General features: G+C 46.7%; 1 non-coding gene across 1 annotated transcript; it reads left to right on the forward strand.

The window, feature by feature from the left end:
• Positions 1-8,714: 8,714 nt before the first annotated feature.
• TRNAS-AGA (transfer RNA serine (anticodon AGA)) lies at positions 8,715-8,796 on the forward strand. The gene has a single exon. It is a non-coding gene; the product is annotated as a tRNA-Ser (tRNA).
• Positions 8,797-13,660: the final 4,864 nt, after the last annotated feature.

Below are 13,660 nucleotides of genomic sequence, written 5' to 3' on the forward strand. Positions count from 1 at the left end.
ATGCTCCAACCAGCATCAAGCTCGGACGAGTATGTTCGCTCATCTCTAATCAAAACCATCCTCTGCTAGCGTCCTTCCTTTTGTCCATCTACAATGTTACAATTTGCAAAAGCTCCCCTAGTAAGTTCGGACTCCTGTTTGTGCCCAGAAACTGGTCATCATCAGTCCAAATCACTGCTCCCAATCTAGCTCGTGTCCAAAAGCGTTTTCAGACCCTCCCAGGCTGTGACAGACCTGTAACCCAGATACCTGCGCATAGAAACCATTCTCTGCTTGGTGCCTGAATTTTTTTTTTCCATCTCTGACGTTACAATTAGCCAAATCTCTCTAGTGAGTTAGGACTCCTGTTTCTGCCCAGGACGCGGTCAACCGAAGCCCAAATTACTGCTCCCAATCTTGCTCGTGTCCAAAAATAGTTTTCAAAGCCGCCCTGGCTTTGCAGTCTTGATTTGCTTAAGGCTGCCTTACATCCACACTTAAAAAAAAAAAAAACGACCTACCAAAAGTCAGAGTCTAGTGGAAAAAATTCCACCCTCCACACACCCCTCAGCAGCAGAGGGGGATTAGCTCAAATGGTAGAGCGCTCGCTTAGCATGCGAGAGGTAGCGGGATCGATGCCCGCATCCTCCAGCTTTGTCCTTTTTGCAGCCTTTTTCAAAATTGGGAGAAATCGTCTCCTGCTTGCCAAGGCCGTGACAATGAGAAGTAAGGCTAGTAAGCACGCACCCAGGGCTTCCCCCAAGCCTTCGATAGCTCAGCTGGTAGAACGGAGGACTGTAGTACTCTAATAGCAATCCTTAGGTCGCTGGTTCAATTCCGGCTCGAAGGAGATTTTTTTTTTGTTGGTATCCTTTCATTTTGCACGTTTATTAAGCTGGCAGCAAGCACTTTTCTGCTGTGCTTCTTCTCTTCCATCTGAAGAACCTTCTTCTTCCATGTGTGCTTTAGATATTGAAACTGGCCAGTTAGACGGAGCTCTTAATTGAAGTTGTAGCTGAGCCACTCAAGCTGCAGGCGGAAGCAAAAGAGGACTGCGTCCTTGGCTTGTTATACAATGCGTTTTTTTTTAACATACTGTATTGAAACAGCATAAAGTAGAGACGTATATCGAGCAAGCAATGAGTCGTGTTAGGGATTTTTATGCAGGGCCCCAACAGCCCTCTTGACTTTTGTAAGGTGAGTCCTAATTAACCCTTTCATGATTGAACATAAAGACTAAGCCACACACGTCAATCTCTTAGTCAAGATCTTCACCCATTTAATAATCAAAATGCATAATATATAACAGACAGAAAAGTCATCAAAGGGGCGTGAATAGTATACTGCAAAGCTATTGGACATCAGCATATTCTGGGAAAAAAGTGAATTAATTGTGCTCAGTTCTCAGAGACCTTGTACACAGATATTGTTTATACTAGTTTGCTGAGAAGAATATGATAAGTGGCTCCAGAATCATATTATTATGCAGCTTCGAGGACAGACTGGCTTCTCATTAAATGTCAAAGGGTATTAGCTGACAGGCGAGCAAACAGGTTACATAAAATGAAGTTTGAATCATGACATTAACTTGACAATGGTCAGGGAACATGGCCGCTGTATCTAAGATGGCGGACAGTAGTCAAGATGGCGTCCGAAACCAGTGCGACCTCCTTAACAGTAGAAATTCTTCCACTGCAGTGGGCAAAAATGTTTGTTAAAATACAGCATAATTTTGAGTATAACGCAAATGACACTCAACATAAAAAACAGAACAATAGAGGGTATGTGTCCAGGAGATCCCTGAACATCAAGCAGGTGGAGTCAACAGTGGAATAAAGCTGAGCAGTGAATTCCTCCATCCTCCTAATATGTTAATTTTTGTCAAAACAATCTGAAACGGGTGGGGGCCTTAGGGAATTTTCACAATCTTGGAATGACCGCCCTGGCTGCTACTAGAAAGATCAGAGAGCATGAAGGGCGCCTTATTAAAAGCAGGAATAGGGGGAGCAAGGCTAAAGCCGGCGAGTTCTCCAAATGAACACCCAGAAGCTTATTGATAGTGTCAAATACGTTATCCCAAAAAAACGGGACTGGCTGACAGCCCCACCACACATGACACCTCTAATTCTATAGCAGCGCCAGCAGCGATCTGATACCGAGAGGAACAAGGAGTGGAGTCTGGACATCGCACTTTATATTTGGTCTCCTCGGCTTTGCTCGCCATAGAGAATCTGTCAGGGCTCAAATGATCGTAGCGGAGTAGACTGCGATAATGTCTTCCCAAGTTTGTGCTACTAACTCAGGACAAACGGAAGAAGAGAGGTAGACATGTTGACCATCAAGATGCTGCAGACCCGAAAAAGGTTCCCAATCATAGGGGGTGCAGTTACGCACAGGTTTTCAAAGGGCGTCAAGTCCCTATGGAGTTGCATATCTGGCAGATTGCAGGGTTCAAAGGTTGTAACTATGACATGGTTATAACATCACGAAAGGTCAACGGAGGGTCTACCTTTCGCATTCCGAAGAAGGAAGCCGAAAGACTCATTGGGAAGTCCACCTATTACCAGGGACTAGTTAGAGCATCCATCTTTAGGCTATTGATATGTCCCATCCAGGAGATATTACCATGACCCCGCTTCACCAGGTCAGCTTTGATATGTCTAAGATAGGGAACTTTATTCAGTATAAATGTCTGGGTTAGGTCAGCAAGGACATGGACCTCAAGGGATTTCAAGAACCAGAAGGGTACCTAGAGTTCTCGTGACACCCTTATTAGTCTGAACAGTCTTAAGCACAGCAGGTGATAATTGTTAGGGGTCTGTGATATATAGTAAGGACATAGTCAGCAAACGCTTAAAGGAAACCTACCACTTGTAGTGGCAGGTTTCTGATGGAAATACCGGGCACCAGCTCAGGGTGAGGTCAGGGTGAGCTGGTGCCGGAGCTTATTTTCGTTAGTGTTTTAAACAGCGGTATCGCGGTTTAAAACACTTTTTAAACTTTATAGCCGGCGCAGGCAGGTACGCGCTCGGCGCTTACCATGCGCGCGGCTCTCATTCACTTCCTATGTAGCCACGCGCATGGTAAGCACCGAGCGCGTATCTGCCTGCGCCGGCTATAAAGTTTAAAAAGTGTTTTAAACCGCGATACCGCTGTTTAAAACACTAACGAAAATAAGCTCCGGCACCAGCTCACCCTGATCTCACCCTGAGCTGGTGCCCGGTATTTCCATCAGAAACCTGCCACTACAAGTGGTAGGTTTCCTTTAATATTTAATTTAGGAAATATTAATTTGGACACCCCTTGATCTTGGGGTTAGTCCTTATAAATGCCAACAGATATTCCATTCCAAGGGCACACAAAAGGGGGGGCAGGGGGCAACAAAGTCTAGTCCCGTTACAGATATGGAGGGTAGATAAAACCATTGACCCCAATTCTCCTGTAGTGCCCAGATTTTGGTCACCATATTATTTCCCAAGCCATAGCGCTGTAGACGCCCTCAGAAAGTCCCAGTTCACTCGTTCAGATGCATGTTTCGTGTAGAGACATAACCAACTGAATATCTCTTATTAGATAAATCCTTCTGGTTATCATAACTTTTACATTCTTCTAATTTTTAGCCTGATTTTTTAGATGAAGCAGGAGCACCACAGTCTGTAGTGGACAGTTTATTAGAGGTGGTGCCACTTCAAGCCAATAAATTGTGGAAACCCCAGATCTGTTCTGATGCCCCTGAGCTGTGCAATGCAGGACCCTGTGTGCCGAAATGCAGGGACCCCAAAGACACTGATGATTGATCAATCTGATACATTTTTTCTTCACTTCACAAGAAGGTACAAAAGTGAAAACTGAAAGAAGAAGATTGCGCGCATAAATAATTTACTCCCAACATCTGCTTGTCTGGCCCTGGGGTGGTTCCTGATATCGAGGGCCCCATTAAACTTTATTTGTTTACATTTCAGCTGTAAAGACCCAGCACATCCTCTATTGAGACTAGAGCGCCCCCTGGATCCGGCCCCATCCACTTCACTGCTAAATGGTCGGTGTGTTGAATCCCCACCGATATGATATTCATGGTTATACCGGTTCTAGGGAAAGGGGGGAGGCTGTCAGTGCAACCGATTTCCAGCAGCCCCCCCCCCCAATGACATCACAGGGAGCGACGATCATGGCCCATGTAGAAGTATAGGGAAATATTCCAGCACTCAAAGTATTCTAAAATCATAGCCTTTTATTCTTCATATTAAAAGCGTGCAGCCATGTCTGGTGTGACCACCGATACACGATCTACGCGTTTCGGACTAAATTGTAGAGTCCTTAGTCATGATCTACGTGTGTCCACTAAACATACAACTTAAAAAGAGCATAGACAGGTGAAAACAGGTAATTGGCACATGCGCATGAGATAATCTCCTAGACGTGCCACGTCTCATGCGCATGTGCCAATTACCTGTTTGCTGTTTCACCTGTCTATGAACTCCAACACGCTGTCAGCAGTATCGTGAGTGAGCGGATTTTTTCCTTTTGTTTTCTTTTTCCATTTTTGCATGAAAGATCATGGCCCATGCGGCGCCATTTTTTTTATGCCGCCAGCAGCTTTGCCAGTGGTGATGGATGGGTTGGCAAGTGCGATCGGTGCTAGCAATATGCAGAAAAGACTTAGGCCCCTTCCACACTTGCGTTTTTCACGTGCTTGTTCTGCTGGTGCTTTTGACGCGCAGAACTTGCATTGCACTTTGACCCATTGTAACCATTTGTTTTCACGCACACACGCGCGTTTTTTTAACGCGCGTTTAAATCTCGGCATGCTCTACTTTTGCAAGTCACGTGCGTGAAAAACGCACCATACAAGTCTATGGAGACTCTTCAAAAACGCATCGTACTCTGAGACACAGGCAAGTGCAAAGCAAGTGCAATGCGTTTCTCACGCATCAATTGCCATAGAAAAGATAGAGCTCAGTCCTGAGTCCATTTCACACGCATTTTCTGCGCATGAAAAATGCATTGAAATTGCATCAAAAATGTGCGTGAAAAACTGAGACACTGAACAAACTCTGACTGAAAACTGATTGAACTCTGATGCAAAATGTGCGTTTTTACTTCCCGTAATTACTATAAAAAGTGCAAAAAATATCATACTCTCTATTTTATACCCGACCACAGTCAGGATCGGATTCAATAAAACATATTTGATACAGAAATTTTTTCATAAAGCAGCATTACATGTGAAATCCAATCAACAGCCATTTCCATGGACTGAAATTCATTTATCCACCCATAATATTCATTAAAGGAAACCTACCATTTCTATTCATGAGTGGGAGGCACAGCCACACCCCCAGTGCATGACTGACAGCCTGTATAATGGTGTGAGGCTGTATAATGATGTGCTTCCTGGTGCTGGCGCCCCCTGCAGCCTGTGTGTGCATGTGTGTGTGTGTGTATAGGAGAGATACAGCAGCTCCAGGCAGCCATGTTACAGAAGAACATGTCAGATTCATGTGTAGCTGATGTCTGTCTCTGTGTATTAGGAGGATGCAGCATGTCAGCAGATGCAGCACACACACCAGCAATGCTTTACTATACATTACACACAGACATGAGCAGGGGGAGGAGAGGGGAGGGGTAACAGGGGTGACATCACTGCCTCTGACCATGTGACCAGCCTCATGTACATAATAAAAAATAGATGATTTTACAATGAATAATGTATGAAATAACTAGATAAAGGCTGGGATGGGATCCTTGTGAGCTGCTCCAACAGGTAGAGGTGACAGGACTAGTGACACAGACCTGATGACAGGTGTCCTTTAAGGTCGAAACATCGCTGTTCCTTCTGGAATAGATAGACTGGTTTGGTTATAATCCCGCATCATATCATAAGACTTCCTGAAGGTCATGCTTGATATGAATGGAGCTGCCATACAAGGAGCTAAAAGAGGCGTGGTTATCCATATCCCATCCCGGAAAACCTTATTTGCATATTTTCCCAGAAGACTCTGCATCTGCCCTCATGGTGATGCAAAAAATGTGCTGTCACAGAAGTGCGGTCCTTTTGTTGTGTGGCAAGTTGTTTGTGTTCCAAGTTGTTGTGTAGTTTGCCCCATGTGGGGCGAAAGCATTGGATGAAATAGACGAAATTTTGGATTTTACAGTTAATATAGTCATCAGATGTATAATGTCATCAGCCATGTATTGGCCAACGTTACAGTCCCCACATGGAGATGTGCCGAATGCAATGTCTTCCCATTGTTCCCCGACTCGGGTGAACACATTGGGGGTCATTTACTAAGGGCCCGATTCGCGTTTTCCCGACATGTTACCCGAATATTTCCAATTTGCGCCGATTGTACCTGAATTGCCCCGGGATTTTGGCGCACGGGATCGGATTGTGGCGCATCGGCGCTGGCATGCGTGCGACGTAAATCGGGGGGCGTGGCCGAACGAAAACCCGACGTATTCGGAAAAACCGCCGCATTTAAAAACGGAAAATGTGTCGCTCGGGACGCGCTTACCTTCACTCAGCCGGCCTCGGTGAATTCCGGTGCGCTCAGATGCTTTTCAGCGCAGCAGCGCCACCTGGTGGACGGCGGAGGAAATACCTTATTAAATCCCGGCCGGACCCGAATCCAGCGCAGAGAACGCGCCGCTGGATCGCAAATGGACCGGGTAAGTAAATCTGCCCCAATGACTTTCAGTGAGTTGATCCTTCAGGTTCCTGGTCCTTCTTGCAGTCATTGTGGATCCTTCACTAACGAATTCCTCCAATTTTGGTTCACTGATAAGTATTTTAAGGCTGTTCTCTTAATGTGATAGACCCCTGACCACTGGTTGCTGTGGCTGTGACTTTATTGTCCTCTTTGTTTCTTCTTCATCTCTGTCCTGGGATCACCTCGGGCTTAACCTCTGGAGATTCCTGTGGGTGTCATTTAATGTCCTGCACATTACTGCAACTTCTCCTGAGTCTGAGAAATTGTCCCTATGGATCCCGTCCTGAGATGATAAAAACCATAAAATGCAGAATGTTGTGTGCTGTCGTTTTATTTCACCATAATAAAGTCATTATTCTTGAATCCAATATATTTAGGATGTTGTCATTTACCTTGAGATAAATGCGACACATTTCTGTCCAGTGCCCTGTCCAAGAAACACAATGGGGCTCATTTACTAAGGGCCTGAAATGCGCTTTTCCGCCGGGTTTTCCGAATGTTACCGTTTTGCGACAAATTGCCCCGGGTTTTTGGTGCAGGCGATTGGATTGTGGTGCAACGGTGCATGCGACAGAAAAGCATGGGGCGTGACCGTCGGAAAACCCGACGGATTCGGAAAAATTGCGCTATTTTAAAAAATAAAGTGTTGCTTTACAAACACTAACCTGCACCAGGAATAGGATGGTGAACTCCAGAGGACCTCGGCGCAGCAGCGACACCTGGTGGACATCGGGCGCACGACCTTAGTTGGATCGCGACAGGACCCGGGTAAGAAAATGAGCCCCAGTGTCATCAATACAAAACTGAACCATTGTATGACATTGGAACGAAACTCAGGTATGAGGCGCGTGCAAGTCTCCTCCCACAAGCCTGAAAATAGATTGGAGGGGGCACAACGCGCACCCATCGCTGTACCAGAAACCTGTATATAATACAAAGTAGTTATGTCCCAGCACAGACTCCAGAAGATCCGAGATATACAGATCCGGCTTACATCTGTGTTTCTGAGCCGTCTTATCACGGCTATTATGGTATATAATGATTCTACCGCCATCGTTACTGGTAATGTCACGTCTGCGCCTGCTGTCTCCTCTTTACGTGCTGGTAGGATTAGGAGACACTGAGTTATCATCATCCTGCAGTCTGAACTAGGATCTATGGCGGTCTGACCTGATATTGGCCCCTCCCCTCACTGATTCTGTCTTGCAGGAGGTAACACTGTGGATCTGTAATTCCTCCTTCCTCCTGTGGCAGGGCCTAGGTTTCCTATAAGTGTCCAGGTTAGATTTGACTCCTTGCTGGTCGCTGCTATCTTGCCGTGTTTCTAGCTTCTCTTGCATTCTCTAGTTTTGGTTTCTGATCTCTTGCCTGTTTATTGACTATTCTATTTGGATTGTGATTTGGTTGTTGTTATTCCCACTTGTCGACCTCGCCTTATTGTGTTTGTTTGTCTGTATTGTTACGTGTTCACACCTTGCTGAGGGAGGGAACGTCGCCCAGTTATTGGCCTCCGTTTAGGATGGAACCCAATAAGTAGGTAGGGACAGATAGCAGGTCTCAGTGTCAGGGCTCACTGTCCTTGTTTGTATCCTGCCATTACAAGTAATTTGCCAGTTTTGATATTTTCCATCTGTTTGATAAGATGCGTTGAGCCACATTTAGGATTCCAGCTTTCAGACATGCGGCTCCCAGTGCCGGCCGCAGGGGACCCTCCGGGGGGCGCTCAGGGATCTGTGGAGCTTTGGCACTAAATAAAATGTAGGAATTATCTACCTGAAGGTTTTGTGCCTCTTTCTTTAGAATAATGTTCTCTGTAGTGTATTACCTGATACTTATGGATAGGATCTTATTCATCTGTGTACAATTAGCTCCAGTCATAGCGTGCACTATTATGTGTTGTATAGCAGCCCCCCCCTTATGTATAACCCCCCTGTAAGGTATCAGTCTAGTGATTGCTGTGTCTGGAGGTTCTCGGCTGAGGACATCACATCAGGGAGAAATCCCGGCAGCATTTTAATGTATCGAGTAGTCGTGGCCGAGTGGTTAAGGCGATGGACTAGAAATCCATTGGGGTCTCCCCGCGCAGGTTCAAATCCTGCCGACTACGGAGAAAAATTTTATTTGTTAACAAACAAGACTTTTAACCCCTTCCTGACACGTGACTTACTACATCACAGCATTGAACGTCTTGTGCTGGAGATATTTTTGCCCTTCAGTTACCAAATTACATGAACATTTCCCATTATCTGGTGCTTCTCGGGCATCAGATGGGAAGTGATGACATCACAACCTTCTGCTTAGCCAATCCCTGGTCTTGTTAGCCATGGATCGGGATGGATCTCTCCAGCCCGGGCCCCATGTAATCAAACAGGGGCAAGGACGCCACGCTGCGCTCAGCTAAGGGACAGGGGGCGTGGCCGGCTGGAAGTTGAACGCAGCGCGGCGTCCATGCCCCTGCTTGTTTAAATGGGCACGGACCGGAGAGATGGCACAGCGGGGCGCCAGGAGGTAAGTAAATATTAATTTTTTTAAGCAGCCTCCTCCTGCACCACCAAGGTTTTTTCTTTTACAGTCTCGGATGGCCCCTTTGACAGAGCCTGGATTTATAGCTGAAGTACGGGGACCTGAACATTATTGTTGGGGTGCACTCACCCACAGATAAGTATAAATAAACAGCACATGACCTATAAGTAAAGGATTGACCTGGTCATGTGCTCTGTGGTGACCTTATCGCTTCCTGTCCAGATATAAGGGAAAATATTCAGGAGGAGTCCGTCGTGTACTGGAGGACCCGGCCCTGGATGGATAGAAAAAAAGAGTCTATAAACCAAAAAGTGCAAAGAGTGGATTTTACTCCGTATGAGCCGCAAATCCTTATTCTACTCTGGGAACTGCATTATCCCGGGATTACTGAGAATGAGGACCATGACCCTGAAAATCTCTAAAATAACAGTCCCAGAAAAGTCCAACGCTTGGCTAACGACGTACAAAAGGCACAGGTTCTAGTGTTTTTCTATGAACCTGCAGGTGATGAGTCAGGACTAATGTATCTGATGCTTATCAGGCGGCCGGCCTAGATGTGTCCTCTATCCTGCAATCACACAGCTACCGCCAGGGCAATGTCTAGGAAATCGACCCAACAAAGCCAAGTCCCTTCCACCTAAAAAAATGTTATAAAAATGTATAGCTCCCCATAAATGAATTTATAACAAAATCTGTTTTCCCCCTTAGTATATACTGTATATATATATATACACTCACCGGCCACTTTATTAGGTGCACCATGCTAGTAACGGGTTGGACTCCCTTTTGGCTTCAGAACTGCCTCAATTCTTCGTGGCATAGATACAACAAGGTGCTGGAAGCTCCTCAGAGATTTTGCTCCATATTGACATGATGGCATCACACAGTTGCCGCAGATTTGTCGGCTGCACATCCATGATGCAAATCTCCCGTTCCACCACATCCCAAAGATGCTCTATTGGATTGAGATCTGGTGACTGTGGAGCCATTTGTGTCCAGTGACCTCATTGTCATGTTCAAGAAACCAGTCTGAGATGATTCCAGCTTTATGACATGGCGCATTATCCTGCTGAAAGTAGCCATCAGATGTTACAGGGTACATTGTGGTATATATATATATATATATGTGTGTTTATGGTGATTCAACCAGATGGATGTAAGCATACACAAAATAACCCCCCCCCCCCTATAATTCCAATAGCTCAGTACATAAAAACATCACCAGAACCAAGCTCATCGTTCATACATATGGAGACTCTCCCACTTCCGTAGCAGCTCCATCTTATTTCCACTATGAATAATGGATGGATAACAGAAGATACCTGGAAGTCTGTGGAGATCTTCTGATCATCTTCCATATTTAGTTTCTCTAATAAAATGGAGGGTGTAACAGGAAGCCCCAACATAGGAGTGAACCGGGCCCGACACACAACAGTCTGGACCCGAAGGCTTCAGTGATTACACATATCCCCAAAAAGACCAGAACATAGAATTAAAGGAAATCTACCATCAGATTACTTACTAGTACTTACCTCCCCGCCCCGTCCTCCTGTGTCCCGAGCTTCATTTCTTATATCTTTGCTTGGTCATATTTCTGTAAAAAATAATTTTATAGATATGCAAATTAGCCTGTAGTGCTCTGCAGAGCCCCATCAGGCTCCTCTGTAATATAATTTATACTCGCCCCGGGGCCGTGACAGGCGCATCCTGAAGGACATCACCGGCTCTCAGCTGCCATTATACTATACAGGAGTCTGATGGGGCTCTGCAGAGCACCACAAGCTAATTTGCATATCTCCTAAACTTTTACAGAAAAGCATATGGCTGACAGAGATAAGACATTTTGTGCCAGAGTTTTTCCAGCCGGTTACTGACAAGGATTCCAGGACCCTGAGGCAAGGGCTACCGGTGGCCCCAGTCCTCTATCTAATACACGAAATCTTCATCAATTAACAAAACCTCATATTATAGACATAATGAGCTCACACACCGGCATGCCGCATACATAGGATTTACTAACATCAATGGTGACCGGACTGTTAAGGTCCATCACCTCGTCCGTAATCCCACCCCTTATATTCCAACACAATATATTATCCATCGTAGTGGGCCCCGCCAGGTATAAAGGCCCCTTCCTGTGCTTCCTATATAATGCCCGCTTTTACTTTTGGTCCCCCACTCAGTGAACCCTTTTATTTATCATCTGTCTCCCACATTAATCTTGATTTCTGTTCTCCTACCCCCGGTCTTATATTGTGGCCCCTCTCTGCCTTTTTCTCCCCTTCACATCGTGGCCTCACAGCTTCTCCTCATATTGTGGCCACTCTCCATCTCCTCATATTGTGGCCGCTCTCCATCTCCTCACATTGTGGCCCCTCTCCATCTCCTCACATTGTGGCCGCTCTCCATCTCCTCATATTGTGGCCTCTCTCCATCTCCTCATATTATGGCCGCTCTCCATCTCCTCATATTGTGGCCGCTCTCCATCTCCTCATATTGTGGCCTCTCTCCATCTCCTCACATTGTGGCCCCTCTCCATCTCCTCACATTGTGGCTGCTCTCCATCTCCTCATATTGTGGCCGCTCTCCATCTCCTCATATTGTGGCCGCTCTCCATCTCCTCACATTGTGGCCCCTCTCCATCTCCTCACATTGTGGCCCCTCTCCATCTCCTTATATTGTGGCCCCACTTTATCTCCTCATATTGTGGCCACTCTCCATCTCCTCATATTGTGGCCGCTCTCCATCTCCTCACATTGTGGCCGCTCTCCATCTCCTCATATTGTGGCCGCTCTCCATCTCCTCATATTGTGGCCGCTCTCCATCTCCTCATATTGTGGCCGCTCTCCATCTCCTCATATTGTGGCCACTCTCCATCTCCTCATATTATGGCCGCTCTCCATCTTCACACATTGTGGCCGCTCTCCATCTCCTCACATTGTGGCCGCTCTCCATCTCCTCATATTGTGGCCGCTCTCCATCTCCTCATATTGTGGCCGCTCTCCATCTCCTCATATTGTGGCCACTCTCCATCTCCTCATATTATGGCCACTCTCCATCTCCTCATATTGTGGCCCCTCTCTATCTCCTCATATTGTGGCCGCTCTCCATCTCCTCATATTGTGGCCGCTCTCCATCTCCTCATATTATGGCCGCTCTCCATCTCCTCATATTGTGGCCACTCTCCATCTCCTCACATTGTGGCCGCTCTCCATCTCCTCACATTGTGGCCGCTCTCCATCTCCTCATATTGTGGTTGCTCTCCATCTCCTCATATTGTGGCCACTCTCCATCTCCTCATATTATGGCCGCTCTCCATCTCCTCATATTGTGGCCACTCTCCATCTCCTCACATTGTGGCCGCTCTCCATCTCCTCACATTGTGGCCGCTCTCCATCTCCTCACATTGTGGCCACTCTCCATCTCCTCATATTGTGGCCGCTCTCCATCTCCTCATATTGTGGCCGCTCTCCATCTCCTCATATTGTGGCCGCTCTCTATCTCCTCATATTGTGGCCACTCTCCATCTCCTCATATTATGGCCGCTCTCCATCTTCACACATTGTGGCCGCTCTCCATCTCCTCACATTGTGGCCGCTCTCCATCTCCTCATATTGTGGCCGCTCTCCATCTCCTCATATTGTGGCCACTCTCCATCTCCTCATATTGTGGCCACTCTCCATCTCCTCATATTATGGCCGCTCTCCATCTCCTCATATTGTGGCCCCTCTCTATCTCCTCATATTGTGGCCATTCTCCATCTCCTCATATTATGGCCGCTCTCCATCTCCTCATATTGTGGTTGCTCTCCATCTCCTCATATTGTGGCCACTCTCCATCTCCTCATATTATGGCCGCTCTCCATCTCCTCATATTGTGGCCCCTCTCTATCTCCTCATATTGTGGCCGTTCTCCATCTCCTCATATTATGGCCGCTCTCCATCTCCTCATATTGTGGGCGCTCTCCATCTCCTCACATTGTGGCCGCTCTCCATCTCCTCATATTGTGGCCGCTCTCCATCTCCTCACATTGTGGCCACTCTCCATCTCCTCATATTGTGGCGGCTCTCCATCTCCTCATATTGTGGCCGCTCTCCATCCCCTCACATTGTGGCCGCTCTCCATCTCCTCACATTGTGGCCGCTTTCCATCTCCTCACATTGTGGCCGCTCTCTATCTCCTCATATCGTGGCCGCTCTCCATCTCCTCATATCGTGGCCACTCTCCATCTCCTCATATTGTGGCCACTCTCCATCTCCTCACATTGTGGCCGCTTTCCATCTCCTCACATTGTGGCCGCTCTCTATCTCCTCATATTATGGCCGCTCTCCATCTCCTCATATTGTGGCCGCTCTCCATCTCCTCATATTGTGGCCACTCTCCATCTCTTCATATTATGGCCGCTCTCCATCTCCTCATATTGTGGCCGCTCTCCATCTCCTCATATT

This window comes from Engystomops pustulosus, chromosome 3 (assembly GCF_040894005.1).
Source record: "Engystomops pustulosus chromosome 3, aEngPut4.maternal, whole genome shotgun sequence".
Classification (NCBI taxonomy): Eukaryota; Metazoa; Chordata; class Amphibia; order Anura; family Leptodactylidae; genus Engystomops; species Engystomops pustulosus.